At 43.6% G+C, this 16451-nt stretch overlaps 1 long non-coding RNA gene across 2 annotated transcripts; it reads right to left on the bottom strand.

Moving 5' to 3' along the window:
• Nucleotides 1-221: 221 nt before the first annotated feature.
• Nucleotides 222-4664, bottom strand: LOC115134641 (uncharacterized). 2 transcript variants are annotated; one of them, XR_010464765.1, is made up of 3 exons: nt 4517-4664; nt 4074-4243; nt 222-957 (listed from the first exon to the last, which is right to left on the bottom strand). It is a non-coding gene; the product is annotated as an uncharacterized LOC115134641 (long non-coding RNA). The 2 variants fall into 2 exon arrangements; XR_003864350.2 differs by having other exon boundaries at nt 4158-4243.
• Nucleotides 4665-16451: the final 11787 nt, after the last annotated feature.

Here is a 16451-nt window from a genome sequence, read left to right as displayed (position 1 = left end):
GATGCTAAACGGATTATCAAGAAACGGCTCACTGCCTTTGAAAGTTCTCACATCAAAATGTCTCTTTAACCTCAAGATCACATCATCCAACACTGTGGCCACTCAATCCCAGTTGTAAAGGGGTTCAACGTCTGCTGCTCTTCATATCTACTTACACGGTGTATACAAAACATTTCGAACACCTGCTCTTTCCATGACAGAGACTGACCTGGTGAATCAAATCAAATCAAATTTATTTATATAGCCCTTCGTACATCAGCTGATATCTCAAAGTGCTGTACAGAAACCCAGCCTAAAACCCCAAACAGCAAACAATGCAGGTGTAAAAGCACGGTGGCTAGGAAAAACTCCCTAGAAAGGCCAAAACCTAGGAAGAAACCTAGAGAGGAACCAGGCTATGTGGGGTGGCCAGTCCTCTTCTGGCTGTGCCGGGTAGAGATTATAACAGAACATGACCAAGATGTTCAAATGTTCATAAATGACCAGCATGGTCGAATAATAATAAGGCAGAACAGTTGAAACTGGAGCAGCAGCACAGTCAGGTGGACTGGGGACAGCAAGGAGTCATCATGTCAGGTAGTCCTGGGGCACGGTCCTAGGGCTCAGGTCCTCCGAGAGAGAGAAAGAAAGAGAGAATTAGAGAGAGCATATGTGGGGTGGCCAGTCCTCTTCTGGCTGTGCCGGGTGGAGATTATAACAGAACGTGGCCAAGATGTTCAAATGTTCATAAATGACCAGCATGGTTGAATAATAGTAAGGCAGAACAGTTGAAACTGGAGCAGCAGCATGGCCAGGTGGACTGGGGACAGCAAGGAGTCATCATGTCAGGTAGTCCTGGGACATGGTCCTAGGGCCCAGGCCAGTTGAAACTGGAGCAGCAGCATGGCCAGGTGGACTGGGGACAGCAAGGAGTCATCATGTCAGGTAGTCCTGGGGCATGGTCCTAGGGCTCAGGTCCTCCGAGAGAGAGAAAGAAAGAGAGAAGGAGAGAATTAGAGAACGCACACTTAGATTCACACAGGACACCGAATAGGACAGGAGAAGTACTCCAGATATAACAAACTGACCCTAGCCCCCCGACACATAAACTAATGCAGCATAAATACTGGAGGCTGAGACAGGAGGGGTCAGGAGACACTGTGGCCCCATCCGAGGACACCCCGGACAGGGCCAAACAGGAAGGATATAACCCCACCCACTTTGCCAAAGCACAGCCCCCACACCACTAGAGGGATATCTTCAACCACCAACTTACCATCCTGAGACAAGGCCGAGTATAGCCCACAAAGATCTCCGCCACGGCACAACCCAAGGGGGGCGCCAACCCAGACAGGCCGACCACAACAGTGAATCAACCCACCCAGGTGACGCACCCCCAGGGACGGCATGAGAGAGCCCCAGTAAGCCAGTGACTCAGCCCCGTAACAGGGTAGAGGCAGAGAATCCCAGTGGAAAGAGGGGAATCGGCCAGGCAGAGACAGCAAGGGCGGTTCGTTGCTCCAGAGCCTTTCCGTTCACCTTCCCACTCCTGGGCCAGACTACACTCAATCATATGACCCACTGAAGAGATGAGTCTTCAGTAAAGACTTAAAGGTTGAGACCGAGTTTGCGTCTCTGACATGGGTAGGCAGACCGTTCCATAAAAATGGAGCTCTATAGGAGAAATCCCTGCCTCCAGCTGTTTGCTTAGAAATTCTAGGGACAATTAGGAGACCTGCGTCTTGTGACCGTAGCGTACGTGTAGGTATGTACGGCAGGACCAAATCAGAGAGATAGGTAGGAGCAAGCCCATGTAATGCTTTGTAGGTTAGCAGTAAAACCTTGAAATCAGCCCTTGCTTTGACAGGAAGCCAGTGTAGAGAGGCTAGCACTGGAGTAATATGATCAAATTTTTTGGTTCTAGTCAGGATTCTAGCAGCCGTATTCAGCACTAACTGAAGTTTATTTAGTGCTTTATCCGGGTAGCCGGAAAATAGAGCATTGCAGTAGTCTAACCTAGAAGTGACAAAAGCATGGATTAATTTTTCTGCATCATTTTTGGACAGAAAGTTTCAGATTGTTGCAATGTTACGTAGATGGAAAAAAGCTGTCCTCGAAATGGTCTTGATATGTTCTTCAAAAGAGAGATCAGGGTCCAGAGTAACGCCGAGGTCCTTCACAGTTTTATTTGAGACGACTGTACAACCATTAAGATTAATTGTCAGATTCAACAGAAGATCTCTTTGTTTCTTGGGACCTAGAACAAGCATCTCTGTTTTGTCCGAGTTTAATAGTAGAAAGTTTGCAGCCATCCACTTCCTTATGTCTGAAACACATGCTTCTAGCGAGGGCAATTTTGGGGCTTCACCATGTTTCATTGAAATGTACAGCTGTGTGTCATCCGCATAGCAGTGAAAGTTTACATTATGTTTTCGAATAACATCCCCAAGAGGTAAAATATATAGTGAAAACAATAGTGTTCCTAAAACAGAACCTTGAGGAACACCGAAATTTACAGTTGATTTGTCAGAGGACAAACCATTCACAGAGACAAACTGATATCTTTCCGAGAGATAAGATCTAAACCAGGCCAGAACATGTCCGTGTAGACCAATTTGGGTTTCCAATCTCTCCAAAAGAATGTGGTGATCGATGGTATCAAAAGCAGCACTAAGGTCTAGGAGCACGAGGACAGATGCAGAGCCTCGGTCCGTTGCCATTAAAATGTCCAGGTGAAAGCTAAGATCCCTTATTGATATCACTTGTTAAATCCACTTCAATCAGTGTAGATGAAGAGTAGGAGAGAGGTTAAAGAAGGAATTTAAGCCTTTGCGGGCGTGTAAAGTACTTAAGTAACAATACTTGAAAGTACTACTTAAGTCGTTTTTTGGAGTATCTGCACTGTACTTTACTATTTATATTTTTGACAACTTTTACTTCACTACATTCCTAAATAAAATATTGTCCTTTTTACTCCATACATTTTCCCTCACAATCCAAAGTATTCTTTACATTTAGAATGCTTAGCAGGACAGGAAAATTGTGAAATTTTCACACTTATCAAGAAAACACGTTGTCATCCCTACTGCCTATGGTCTGGCAGGCTCACTAAACACAAATGCATCTTTTGTAAATAGTATCGGAGTGTTGGAGTATGCCCCTGGCTATCCATACATTTTAAAAACAAGAAAATGGTGTTGTCTGCTTTGCTAAATATAAGGAATTTGAAATGATTTATACTTTTACTTATACTTTTGATACTTAAGTATATTTTAGCGATTACATTGACTTTTGATACTTAAGTATATTTAAAACTGAATACTTTTAGACTTTTACTCAAGTACTATTTTACTGGGTAACTTTCACTTTTACCTTTTAATAGAAAGTTACTCAAGTATCTATACTTTTACTAAAGTATGACAATAGGACACTTTTTCCACCACTGAGCCTTGAGACAATTGAGACATGCATTGTGTATGTGTGCAATTTAGAGGGCAAGACAAAAGATTTAAGTGCCTTTGAATGGGGTATGCTAGTAGGTGCTATGCGCACAGGTTTGTGTCAAGAACTGCAACGCTTCTGGATTTTGCACACTGAACAGTTTCCTGCGTGTATCAAGTATGGTCCACCACCCACATGACATCCAGCCAACTTGACACAACTGTGGGAAGCATTGGAGTCTCTCTCGCTGTCTGTCTTAAGGCCTGTTCAGAGATGAGCGAGAGGGACACAGCAGCTGTATGCTCGGTCGTCTCCCACACCAGGATTGTAGTATTCAGTAGGAACGACTTGGGCTGAAAACGGGAGGTACCTAGCTGAATTGTCTTGTTTGTTTTTCGTTGCCATTACAAAACATTTTGCTATGGGGCAAAGCGGTGGTTTGAAAATTAATCGTTGGCATTGATACTCTGATTGGTTAGAGACGATTCAATCACTGATTACTTTGTTTTGTACGATGCCCCTTGTCACCACAAACAACTTCAATGATAGCATTCGTGTATGTCTGTGTGTGTGTACTAATCCATAGGATGTTTGATTAATGCCAAAGCTAAAACATAATTGTCTCATACTCAATGTATTGTACATTTGCTAACCATTTGCTTTCTCTCACTCTGTCTCCCTCCCTGTCCTTCGTCCCCTCTCTCCCTCCCAGCCACAGAGATTTGAAGCCAGAGAACCTGTTGTTAGATGAGAAGAACAACATCAGGGTAGCAGACTTTGGCATGGCCTCTCTACAGGTTGGCGACAGTCTGCTGGAGACCAGCTGTGGGTGAGTACAGAATAAAATGTTAGTACAGGAGTATAAGGACAGAGCATCACAGGAGTCTAAAACAATTGAAAACAAAAATGTCATTTTAAGTGATAAGTAGACATTGGTCTGAAGCCGGAAAGGAAATTCATATGAGCACCACAGTGCCTACATCACCCATGCTCTACCAAGGTTTTCCAGCACACAGTTTCGACATACTATAGTAGCTATGTGTGTATGTTGGTCTATTGTAGTTCAAACAATGTGTATGTTGCTTAGGACTCAAACCTTCTCAAACATTGTAATGGCTTTCGTAGGTGGAAGAAGGTGTGGACCAAAGTGCAGCGTGGTACGGGTTCATGATTTAAATAATGGAACACTGAAATACAAAACAACAACAGAAAAAAAAACAGTCTTGTAAGGTGCAGAAAAACACTAAACAGAAAATGAAACGCCCACAACCAAAATGGGGAAAACAGGCTACCTAAGTATGATTCTCAATCAGAGACAACGAACGACACCTGCCTCTGATTGAGAACCATACCAGGCCAAACATATAAACACAACATAGAAAAAAGAACATAGACTACCCACCCCAACTCACGCCCTGACCAAACTAACAAAAATACATAATAAAGGAACTACGGTCAGAACGTGACAAACATATTATACTCAATTGGGGCTACTCCCACAATATTCTGATTTGTGCTACATAGAAGTTAAAATATTGGATTCTTCACACAATAATCCCATTCCACTACTTTTAAGATAAGACCATCATGCTTGATTGAGTGAGCGGTTTTGTCTTGTAGTAATGTGGCTCTTCCCTGTATTTCCTTAAACTTTTTAAATTTAGCACTACATGTCCTTGAGAAGAAAATAAAAAAATACATATTTTTGGGGTCAGCAGGTGCCCAATATAATACCAGGTTGTGGTTGGTTGGACACAGTCACTCATACATTACCAGTCAAAAGTTTGGACACACCTACTCATTCAAGGGTTGTTCTTTATTTGTATTATTTTCTACATTGTAGAATAATAGGGAAGACATCAAAACTAACATATGGAATCGCCAAAAAAGTGTTAACCAAATCAAAATATATTTAACATTTTAGATTCTTCAAAGTAGCCAACCTTTGCTTTGATGACAGCTTTGCACTCTCCTGGCATTTTCTCAACCAGCTTCATGAGGTACTCACCTGGAATGCATTTCAATTAACAGGTGTGCCTTGTTAAACGTTTATTTGTGGAATTTATTTTCTTCTTAATGCGTTTGAGCCAATCAGTTGTGTTTTGACAAGGTAGGAGTGATAACCAAATCCATATTAAGAACAGCTCAAATAAGCAAAGAGAAATGACAGTCCATCATTGTTAAGACATGAAGGTCAGTCAAATCGGAAAATGTCAAACTTTGAATGTTTCTTCAAATGCAGTTGCAAAAACCACTAAGCGTTATGATGAAACTCGCTCTCATGAGGACCACCGCCACAGGAAAGGAAGATCCAGAGTTACCTCTGGTGCAGAGGATAAGTTCATTAGAATTACCAGCGTCAGATTGCAACCCAAATAAATGTTTCACAAAGTTCAAGAAACAGACACATCTCAACCTCAACTGTTCAGAGGAGACTGCATGAATCAGGCCTTCATGGTTGAAATTCTGCAAAGAAACCACTACTAATCTTTGTGACAAATTATACCAATCAATCCAAACTGTGCAGTGGCCAATTAATGAATGGACAGAGACATCTGTTACAAAACAACAAAAAGTTGAATGACATTCAGAGATTGTCATGCCATGATATTGAAGTGCCCAAAGTCGGTATACTTTATTTATAATTTGTGTGGTTGGCACAGAACCCTGTTGGTGGAAAATCCATTGCATATATTTTATAGAACTGTAAACATGGTATAAAAATGTTGAAAATCTGATATCCCCCTAGCTGATCATTGTCTGCAGCTAGCTCTGATTGTAATGTAATGAAACAAGCAGGGAGAGTGAGCTCGTCTGTGGGTGCCGGCGAACCCTTAACATTCTGGCCCGTAGCCCTTCGTGGCATCGACTGTGCCGCGGAAGTATCCGCGTTTATAAACCCAATAAATGTGCCTAATCATAGTCACATAATTTGCCATAGTGTATTGTTGATTTCGGGCCAGATAGCACTGCATTTTGCTTTGTATTTGTGATCCCAATAGGTAAGGCAGTTGTGTTTTTACAATACTGTAATGTGTTGGTCCCGTGTAAGATGCCTCCATGTTTTTTTGTTTGTTCATTTGCGTTGTTTGTAACTTATTTTTTAAACTTATTTTGTACATCAATCAATCAAAAAATATCTATAGAGCCCTTCTTACATAATCTGATGTCACAAAGTGCTGTACAGAAACCCAGCCTAAAACCCCAAACAGCAAGCAATGCAGGTGTAGAAGCACGGTGGCCAGGTAAAACTCCATAGAAAGGCCGGAACCTAGGAAGAAACCAGGCTATGACGGGTGGCCAGTCCTCTTCTGGCTGTGCCGGGTGGAGATTATAACAGAACATGGTCAAGATGTTCAAATGTTCATAGATGACCAGCAGGGTCAAATAATAATAATCACAGTGGTTGTAGAGGGTGCAACAGGTCAGCACCTCAGGAGTAAATGTCAGTTGGCTTTTCATAGCCGATCATTCAGAGTATTTCTACCGCTCCTGCTGTCACTAGAGAGTTGAAAACAGCAGGTCTGGAACAAGGTACCGCGTCCGGTGAACAGGTCAGCCACAGACAGAACAATTGAAACTGGAGCAGCAGCATGACCAGGTGGACTGGGGACAGCAATGAGTCATTAGGCCAGGTAGTCCTGAGGCATTATCCAAGGGCTCAGGTCCTCTGAGAGAAAGAATAAGAGAGAGCATACTTAAATTCATACAGGACACCGGATAAGAGAAATACTCCAGATATAACAGACTGTCCATAGCCCCCCGACACAAACTATTGCAGCATAATTACAGGAGGCTGAGACAGGAGGGGTCGGGAGACACTGTAGCCCCGTCCGACGATACCCCCAGACAGGGCCAAACAGCCAGGATATAACCCCACCCACTTTGCCAAAGCACAGCCCACACCACTAGAGGAATATCTTTTACCACCAACTTACCAACTTACTAACAAGACCAAGTATAGCCCACGAAGATCTCCCCCATGGCACGAACCCAAGGGGGGCGCCAACCCGGACAGGAAGATCACATTAGTGACTTAACCCACTCAAGTGACGAACCCCTCATAGGGATGGCATGGAAGAGCACCAGTAAGCCAGTTACTCAGCCCCTGTAATAGGGTTTGAGGCAGAGAATCCCAGTGGAGAGAGGGGAACCGGCCAGGCAGAGACAGCAAGGGCGGTTCGTTGCTCCAGTGCCTTTCCGTTCACCTTCACACTTCTGGGCCAGACTACACTCAATCATAGGACCTACTGAGGAGATGAGTCTTCAATAAGACTTAAGGGTTGAGACCGAGTCTGCATCTCTCACATGGATAGGAAGACCATTCCATAAAAAGGGAGCTCTATAGGAGAAAGCTCTGCCTCCAGCCGTTTGCTTAGAAATTCTAGTGACAGTAAGGATGCCTGCATCTTGTGACCATAGCGTACATGTAGGTATATACGGCAGGACCAAATCAAAAAGATTGGTAGGAAAAAGCTCATGTAATGCTTTGTAGGTTAGCAGTAAAACCTTCAAATCAGCACTAGCCTTAACAGGAAACAGTGTAGAGAGGCTAGCACTGGGATAATATGATCACCTTTTTTGGTTCTAGTGGTGTTTAGCACGAACTGAAGTTTCTTTAGTGCTTTATCCGGGTAGCCGGAAGGTAGAGCATTGCAGTAGTCTCACCTAGAAGTGGCAAAAGCATGGATTAATTTTTCTGCGTCATTTTTGGACAGAAAGTTTCTGATTTTTGCAATGTTACGTATATGGGAAAAAGCTGTCCTTGGAACAGTCTTGATATGTTCGTCAAAAGAGAGATTAGGGTCCAGAGTAATGCCGAGGTCCTTCACAGTTTTATTTGAGACGACTATACAACCATCAAGATGAATTCAGATTTAACAGAAGATCTCTTTGTTTCTTGGAACCTAGAACTAGCATCTCTGTTTTGTCTAAGTTTAAAAGTAGAACGTTTGCCACCATCCACTTCCTTATGTCTTAAACACAGGCTTCCAGAGATGGCCATTTTGGGGCTTCACCATGTTTCATCGGAAAGTATAGCGGTGTGTCGCCTGCATAGCAGTGAAAGTTAGCATTATGTTTCAGATTGACATCACCAAGAGGTAAAATATATGGTGAAAACAATAGTGGTCCTAAAACGTAGCCTTGAGGAACACCGAAATGTACAGTTGATTTGTCAGAGGACAAACCATTCACAGAGACAAATTGATATCTTTCCGACAGATAAGATCTAAACCAGGCCAGAACTTGTCCGTGTAGACCAATTTGGGTTTCCAAATTGATGAGTAACACCGGTTGAGCATTCCCACAGCATTTCCTTCCAGAAGCCATGAGAAAATTGTCCGGCTGTGGGGACTGTGCGAGGGGATTTATACTACTATCTGTACTTATTTGTGGCACAGACGCTGTTTCATCCATTCCTACACTTAAATTACCCTTGCCTAATGATTGCATCTGAAGCTGGGCTTGCAACACAGCTATCCTTGCCATAAGGCAATCGTTCTCCTGTATATTATGAGTACATAATATACAGAATATAATTAGAATAAATAATGTTAATGTTACTACTTATCTTCGGCTGGTGGAGGTCCTGATGAACCACATCCAGATGAAGCTTCCGGGGTGAAAAAGTTGAATGAAAGAAGTAGAGCGAGGGGAAAAAAATGTAAATATATAAATGTAATTAAAAAGTAAAAACCGTGAAGTTGGCAGGTAGAAAAGTAAGGTTAGCAATAAACCGCCAGCAGCACATAAACAAGTTGTGACCGGAAATTACGTCAAGCCCTTACATAATGTTGCCTCTACCATTTCTTATGACTGAAAAACCTTCTGGACATCAGGACTGCGATTATTCACCATGGACTAGCAGAATCCTACAAAAATATTATTTTGGGAAAAAAGGAACATTTGCTATCTAACTGGGAGTCTCGTGAGTGAAAACATCCGAAGCTCATCAAAGGTAAACGATTTAATTTGATTGCTTTTCTGATTTCCGTGACCTAGTAACCTGCTGATAGCTGGACAAAATGCTATGCTAGGCTATCGATAAACTTACACAAATGCTTGTCTAGCTTTGGCTGTAAAGCATATTTTGAAAATCTGAGATGACAGGGTGATTAAAAAAAGGCTAAGCTGTGTCTCAATATATTTCATTTGTGATTTTCATGAATAGGAATATTTTCTAGGGATATTTATGTCTGTTGCATTATGCTAATTAGTGTCAGGCGATGATTACGCTCCCGCATGCAAATAAAGGTTCAAAACTTTTTTTTCCTTTTACGACTCTGACGAGTCCGACGTGAAGGATATACCGCTTCCTCGGAAACAGTCCTTGATCCCTGTGATCTGCGTGAAGAGGAGGCAGAGAAACAGGATCCGAAGGGTGTGCTGCCTTCTGAGAATTTGTAGGCGGTCGAATAAACCCCCACTTCCCTCCATTCTGCTAGCAAACGTAATCATTGGAGAATAAAATCGAGTTGCGCGGAAGAATAAATTACCAACGGGACATTAAAAACTGTAACATCTTATGCTTTATGGAGTCGTGGCTGAACGACAACAATATCAACATACAGCTGGTTGGTAATACGATGTACCGGCAGGATAGAACAGCGGCGTCTGCTAAAAAAAGGGGCGGTGGACTATGTATTTTTGTAAATAACAGCTGGCGCACGATATCTAAGGAAGTCTCGAGCTATTAATCGCCTGAGGTAGAGTATCTCATGATAAGCTATAGACCATACTACTTAACCGAGAGAGTTTTCATCTGTATTCTTTGCAGGTGTTTACACACCACCACAGTCAGGGGCTGGTACTAACAGCATTGAATGAGCTGTATTCCGCCATAAGCAAAAAAGAAAACGCTCAACCAGAGGTGGCACTCCTAGTAGCCGGGGACTTTAAAGCAGGGAAACTTAAATCCATTTTACCAAATTTCTATCAGCATGTTAAATGTGCAACCAGAGGAAAAATAACTCTGGACCACCTATACTCCACACACAGAGACGCATACAAAGCTCTCCCTCACCCTCCATATATGCAAATCTGACCATAATTCTATCCTCCTGCTCCCTGCTAACAAGCTAAAATGAAAGCAGGTAGCACCAGGTACTAAATCAATCAAAAAAAGTGGTCAGATGATGCCGATGCTAACCTACATGACTGTTTTACTAGCACAGACTGGAATATGTTCCGGAATTCCTCTGATGGCATTGGGGAGTACCAGACAAGCTAAATTACATTCTATGCTCGCTTCGAGGCAAATGACACTGAAACATGCATGAGACCACCAGCTGTTCCGGAAGACTGTGTGACCACGCTCTCCGCAGCCGATGTGAGTTAGACCTTTTAAACAGGTCAAAATTCACAAGGCCGCAGTGCCAGACGGATTACCAGGACGTGTACTGCGAGCATACGCTGACCAACTGGCAAGTGTCTTCACTGACATTTTCAACCTCTGTATTCCGAGTCTGTAATACCAACATGTTTAACAAGCAGACCACCATAGTGCCCGTGCCCAAGAACACAAAGGTAATCTGCCTAAATGACTACCCACCCATAGCTCTCACGTCTGTAGTCATGAAGTGCTTTGAAAGCCTGGTCATGGCTCACATCAATACCATCATCCCAGAAACCCTAGACCCACTCCAATTTGCATACTGCCCCAAAAGATCCACAGATGATGCAATCTCTATTCCACTCTACACAGCCCTTTCCCACCTGGACAAAAAGAACACCTACTGTATGTGAGAATGCTATTAATTGACTATAGCTCAGCGTTTAACACCATAGTGCCCTCAAGCTTATCAGTAAGCTTAGGACCCTGGGTCTAAACACCTCCCTCTGCAAATGGATCCTGGACTTCCTGACGGGCCGCCCCCAGGTGGTAAGGGTAGGTAATAACACATCCGCCACGCTGACCCTCAACACAGTGGCACCTCAGGGGTGCGTGCTCAGCCCCCTACAGTACTCTCTGTTCACTCTTGACTGCACGGCCAGGCACGACTCCAACACTATCATTGTGGTAGGCCTGATCACCGACAATGACGAGACTATAGGGAGGAGGTCAGAGACCTGGCCCTGTGGTGCCAGGACAACAACCTTTCCCTCAACGTGATCAAGTCAAAGGACATGATTGTGGACAACAGGAAAAAGAGGACCAATCACGCCTCATTCGACGGGGCTGCAGTGGAACAGGTTGACCAACAAACTAACATGGTCCAAGCACACCAAGTCAGTCTTGAAGATGGCACTACAAAACCTATTCCCCCTCAGGAGACTGAAAAGATTTGTCTTGGTTCCTCAGATCCTCAGAAGGTTCTACAACTGCACCATCGAGAGCATGACTGGTTGCATCACTGCCTGGTATGGCAACTGTTTGGCCTCCGACCGCAAGCCACTACAGAGGGTAGTGCGAAGGGGTTCTGGAGGGATTATGGTTTACTAGAACAGCACTGCCTCGACTCTTACTTCGGAGGCATCCAACTCGACGATGAAGGGGAGTGAATGGATCGGGATGTGCTAGCACGGAAGCAGTGTGGTGAAGCGTCCCTTCAGTGTCTCGAATGCCCCCTCCCTCTCCACCTCCGCCATCCAAAGAAGCCACTGGGGACCTTCTGTCAGCAGGGATGTAAGAGTCGTGAGCACCGTGCTGAAGCCCCGGATGAACCTCCGGAAATAGTTGGCGAACTCCAGGATTCACTGGACTACTTTCGCGGAGTTGGGGATGGGCCATGACCTGACTACGCTGATGCGTTGCTCTGTCATCTCCACTCCCGCTGTGGATATTAGGTAGCCCAAAAAGACTGCTAGAAAACAAACATTTAATCTTGTTTAACATATAGATCGTGCTCCAACAGTCATGCTGGGCGCGGCATGCTGGGCGTGGTCAGCAGAAGAAACCAAAATGTAATCTACATAAACCACTATGCTCCGTCCCAACATGACCTGAAACACTTTGCTGAAACACTTTACGAGATACTCGTCATGCCCCTTGGTCGTGGAGAAGGACGTTGCCTGCACGAGTGTGCACCAGATTGTAGGCGCTCCACAAGTCCAGTTTCGTGATGTACTGCTCCCCGTGCATTTATTTGACGGTGGTTGGGATACGGGGTAAAGGATAGCTGAACTTAACGGTGGCTTTATTCAGTGTTCGATAATCAATGCAGTGGCACCCATCTTCTAAACAAAACAGAAGTTCGAGGAGGCTGGTGACGGATTGACATGCAAGGTATTTATGAGATGTATTGATGTGTTGAATGCACCGAGCTGTCTGTTTGAACTACTGGTGTACAGGTCAGACACCCAAGCACATACCCCACAAGACATTCCGCAAGAGGTCTCTTCACAGTCCCCAAGTCCAGAACAGACTATGGAAGGTGCTCAGTACTAAACAGAGCTATAACTACATGGAACTCTATTCCACAAGTAACTCATGCAAGCAGTAACATTTCATAAAATAAACTGATAAAAATACACCTTATGGAACAGCGGGGACTGTGAAGCAACACAAACATATGCGCATACACACACACACGATAGCATACGCACTATACACACACTTACACATGGATTTTGTACTGTTTATATGTGGCAGCGGTGGAGTATGGGCCTTAGGGCACACAGTCTGAATGTATTGTAGTTTTTTTAAATTGTATAAACTGCAATAATTTTGCTGGACCCCAGGAAGAGTAGCTGCTGCCTTGGCGGTCCTAGATCCCTGGCGTAGTCGGAGTAGGGGCTCACCCCTCTTTCGACCTTCCACAGGATGATCAAACACAGAGCGGAAGAGGAGGGTGAAGCACTCGCATGTCTCGACCTCGGGTCCGCCCGTTTCCCAGACTGCAGCACCCCAATCCAGGGCCCATCCGGTCAGTGCAGAGATGACGTTGGCGACCCGGTCTCTCCCGGAGACAGCCTCGGTGTTGCGAGCGAAGTACAGGTCGTATTGCAGAAGGAATCCCTTGCATCTCGCTGGTGCGCCATCAAAGCGGCAACGGACACGGGACAATAAACGACAAGGACAATGGGGAACAGAGGGCACATGTATACACATACTAATCGGGGAATGGGAACCAGATGTGCGTAGTGAGACAAGACAGTCCAGGGTTGGTGGTAATGATCTAGTTAACAAGAAGCTTATCTTTCATTTGGTGTATTGCACTTGTTAATGTGTGAAAGTCAAATATTTCAAAAAAATATTTTTGAATTTCGTGCGCTGCCTTTTCAGAGGAATGTTGTCGAGGGGTGCCGCTAGCAGAACCCCTAGCCATAAGAAGTTTTAACTTCTTAGGGATAGGGGGCAGTATTCGGAGGTTCTGATGCCCAAAGCTAGGATATGCATATAATTGGTAGCATTGGCTAGAAAACACTCTGAAGTTTCTAAAACTGTTAAAAAATGTCTGTGAGTATAACAGAACTGATATGGCAGGCAAACACCGTAGGAGAATCCATTTTTGAGGTGACCACCCATCTATGGGAAAATCTAAGGAAATCCTCTCAGATTGCAGTTCCTATGGCTTCCACTAGATGTCAACAGTCTATAAAAAGTGTTTCAGGCTTGTTTTTTGAAAAAGTAGCTAGAATTTGTAGTTTTTCAAGGTGGCTCGCATTTTGACTGTAGTGTTGTGGCTCGCATGGACAAGGGCGCGCACTTCGTTATTCATCTTTGGTATTGAACACACTATTCTCCGTCGTCAATTTGATGATTTATTTACATATTATGGTACCTGAGGATTGATTAGAAACGTTGTTTGGACGAAGTTTATTGGTAACTTTTGGGATTCCTTTGTATGCATTTTGAACGAGTGGAACAGGTGGATTACTGAATTAAGCGCGCCAACTAAACTGACTTTTGTGGGATATGAAGGACTTTATCGAACAAAACAACCATTTGTTATGTAGCTGGGACCCTTGGGATTGTAAACAGAGGAATATGGTGATTTTTTATTTATTTTAATGCTGTTTCTGACTTTTGTGATGCCTCTGCTGGTTTGGAAAATGTTTCTAATGTTTTGTATGCGGGGCACTGTCCTTGTATTTTGAATTTCGTGCACTGCAATTTCACCGGATGTTGCTAGCCCAAAAAAACAAATCAAAATATATTTTAGATTCTTGATTTTTCAAAATACCCATCCTTTGCCTTGATGATCGCTTTGCGCACTATTGACATTCTCTCAACCAGTTTCACCTGGAATGCTTTTCCAACAGTCTTGAAGGAGAAGGTTGCAAGTTCAAACCCCCGAGCTGACAAGGTACAAATATGTCGTTCTGCCCCTGAACAGGCAGAGTTCCCACATATTCTGAGCGCTTGTTTGCTTATTTTCCTTCACTCTGCGGTCCCACTCATCCTAAACCATCTCAATTGGGTTGACATCAGGTGATTGTGGAGGCCAGGTCATCTCATGTAGCACTCCATCACTCTCCTTCTTGGTCAAAACGCCCTTACACAGCCTGGAGGTGTGTTGGTTCATTGTCCTGTTGGAAAACAAATGATTGTCCCACTAAGCCCAAACCAGATGGGATGGCGTATCCCTGCAGAATGCTGTGGTAGCCATGCTGGTTAAGTTTGCATTGCATTCTGAATAAATCACAGACAGCGTCACCAGGAATGCACCCCCACAAAATCATACCTCCTCCTCTATTCTTCACGGTGGGAACCACACATGCAGAGATCATCTGTTCACCTACTCTATCTCACAAAGACACAGAGGTTGGAATCAAAAATCTCAAATTTGGACACTTCAGACCAAAGGACAGATTTCCACCAGTCCAATGCCCATTGCTCGTGTTTCTTGGCCCAAGCAAGTCTCTTCTTCTAATTGGTGTCCTTTAGTAGTGGTTTCTTTGCAGCAATTTGACCATGAAGGCCTGATTCACACCGTCTCATCTGAAGAGTTGATGTTGAGATGTGTCTGTTACTTCAAATCTTTGAAGCATTTATTTGGGCTGCAATTTCTGAGGCTGGTAACTCTAATGAACTTATCTTCTGCAGCAAAGGTAACTCTGGGTCTTCCTTTCCTGTGGCGGTCCTCATGAGAGCCAGTTTCATCATACCGCTTGCAGCAAAGTTCTTGTAACTGACTGGGTCTTCCTTTCCTGATGGACTGTCATTTGTCTTTCATGAGAGCCAGTTTCATCATACCTTGGTCTTTGACCAAATGGTTTTGTGTACCATCCCTACAAATTAACTTTGGCTAACAAGGCACACCTGTTTCAAAATTAAAATGCATTCCTGGTGAAACATTCAGGTTCCAACCTGGCTTGAGAGAATGCCAAGAGTGTGCAAAGCTGTCATCAAGGCAAAGGGTGGCTACTTTGAAAAATCTCAAATATAAAATATATTTTGATTTGATTAACACTTTTTAGGTTACTACATGATTACATGTGTTTGTAGTTTTGATGTCTTCACTATTATTGTTCAATGTAGAAAATATTAAAAATAAAGAAAAACCCTTGAATGAGTATGTTTGTCCAGACTTTTGACTGGTACTGCGTGTGTGTGTGTGTGTGTTTGTGTGTGTGTGTGTGTGTGTGTGTGTGTGTGTGTGTGGTCGTTCTGAGAAAAGGCAAGTAGACAATGGAGAATGTTAGACAAGAAGCTAGCTGTCAACTCTTTGTCCGTTCACTGAAAATCCCTAGAAATATCAAAACAATTATACTCCAACCATATTATCTCAGCCATGTCTACTCTACTATTATATAGCAAATGCTCTTGTGGCCAGCCCTGGCAGTTGCTTTAGGGGCCTTTCTATCTTACCTATAAAACAAAATCTAAGGGAAATGCTTGGTAGAGATAAAGATGGATCCTGTCATGGATCCTCCCGGTACTGCTACTCATTTCGTTCACCAGCTCCGGAGGTCTAAGTTACCGGCCTTCTAGGCATCACTTAACACTTTTTTGTTTACTTTATTGGACATATTTTGTAAAGGCACACACCTGTCTATATAAGGTCCCACAGTTAACAGTGCATGCCGGACCAAAAACCAAGCCATGAGGTCGAAGGAATTGTCCGTAGAGCTCCGAGACAGGATTG

This window comes from Oncorhynchus nerka, linkage group LG9a (genome assembly GCF_034236695.1).
Source record: "Oncorhynchus nerka isolate Pitt River linkage group LG9a, Oner_Uvic_2.0, whole genome shotgun sequence".
Taxonomy (NCBI): Eukaryota; Metazoa; Chordata; class Actinopteri; order Salmoniformes; family Salmonidae; genus Oncorhynchus; species Oncorhynchus nerka.
Note: the sequence above shows the minus strand (reverse complement) of the source record. Positions and strands in the feature narration are given on the sequence as shown.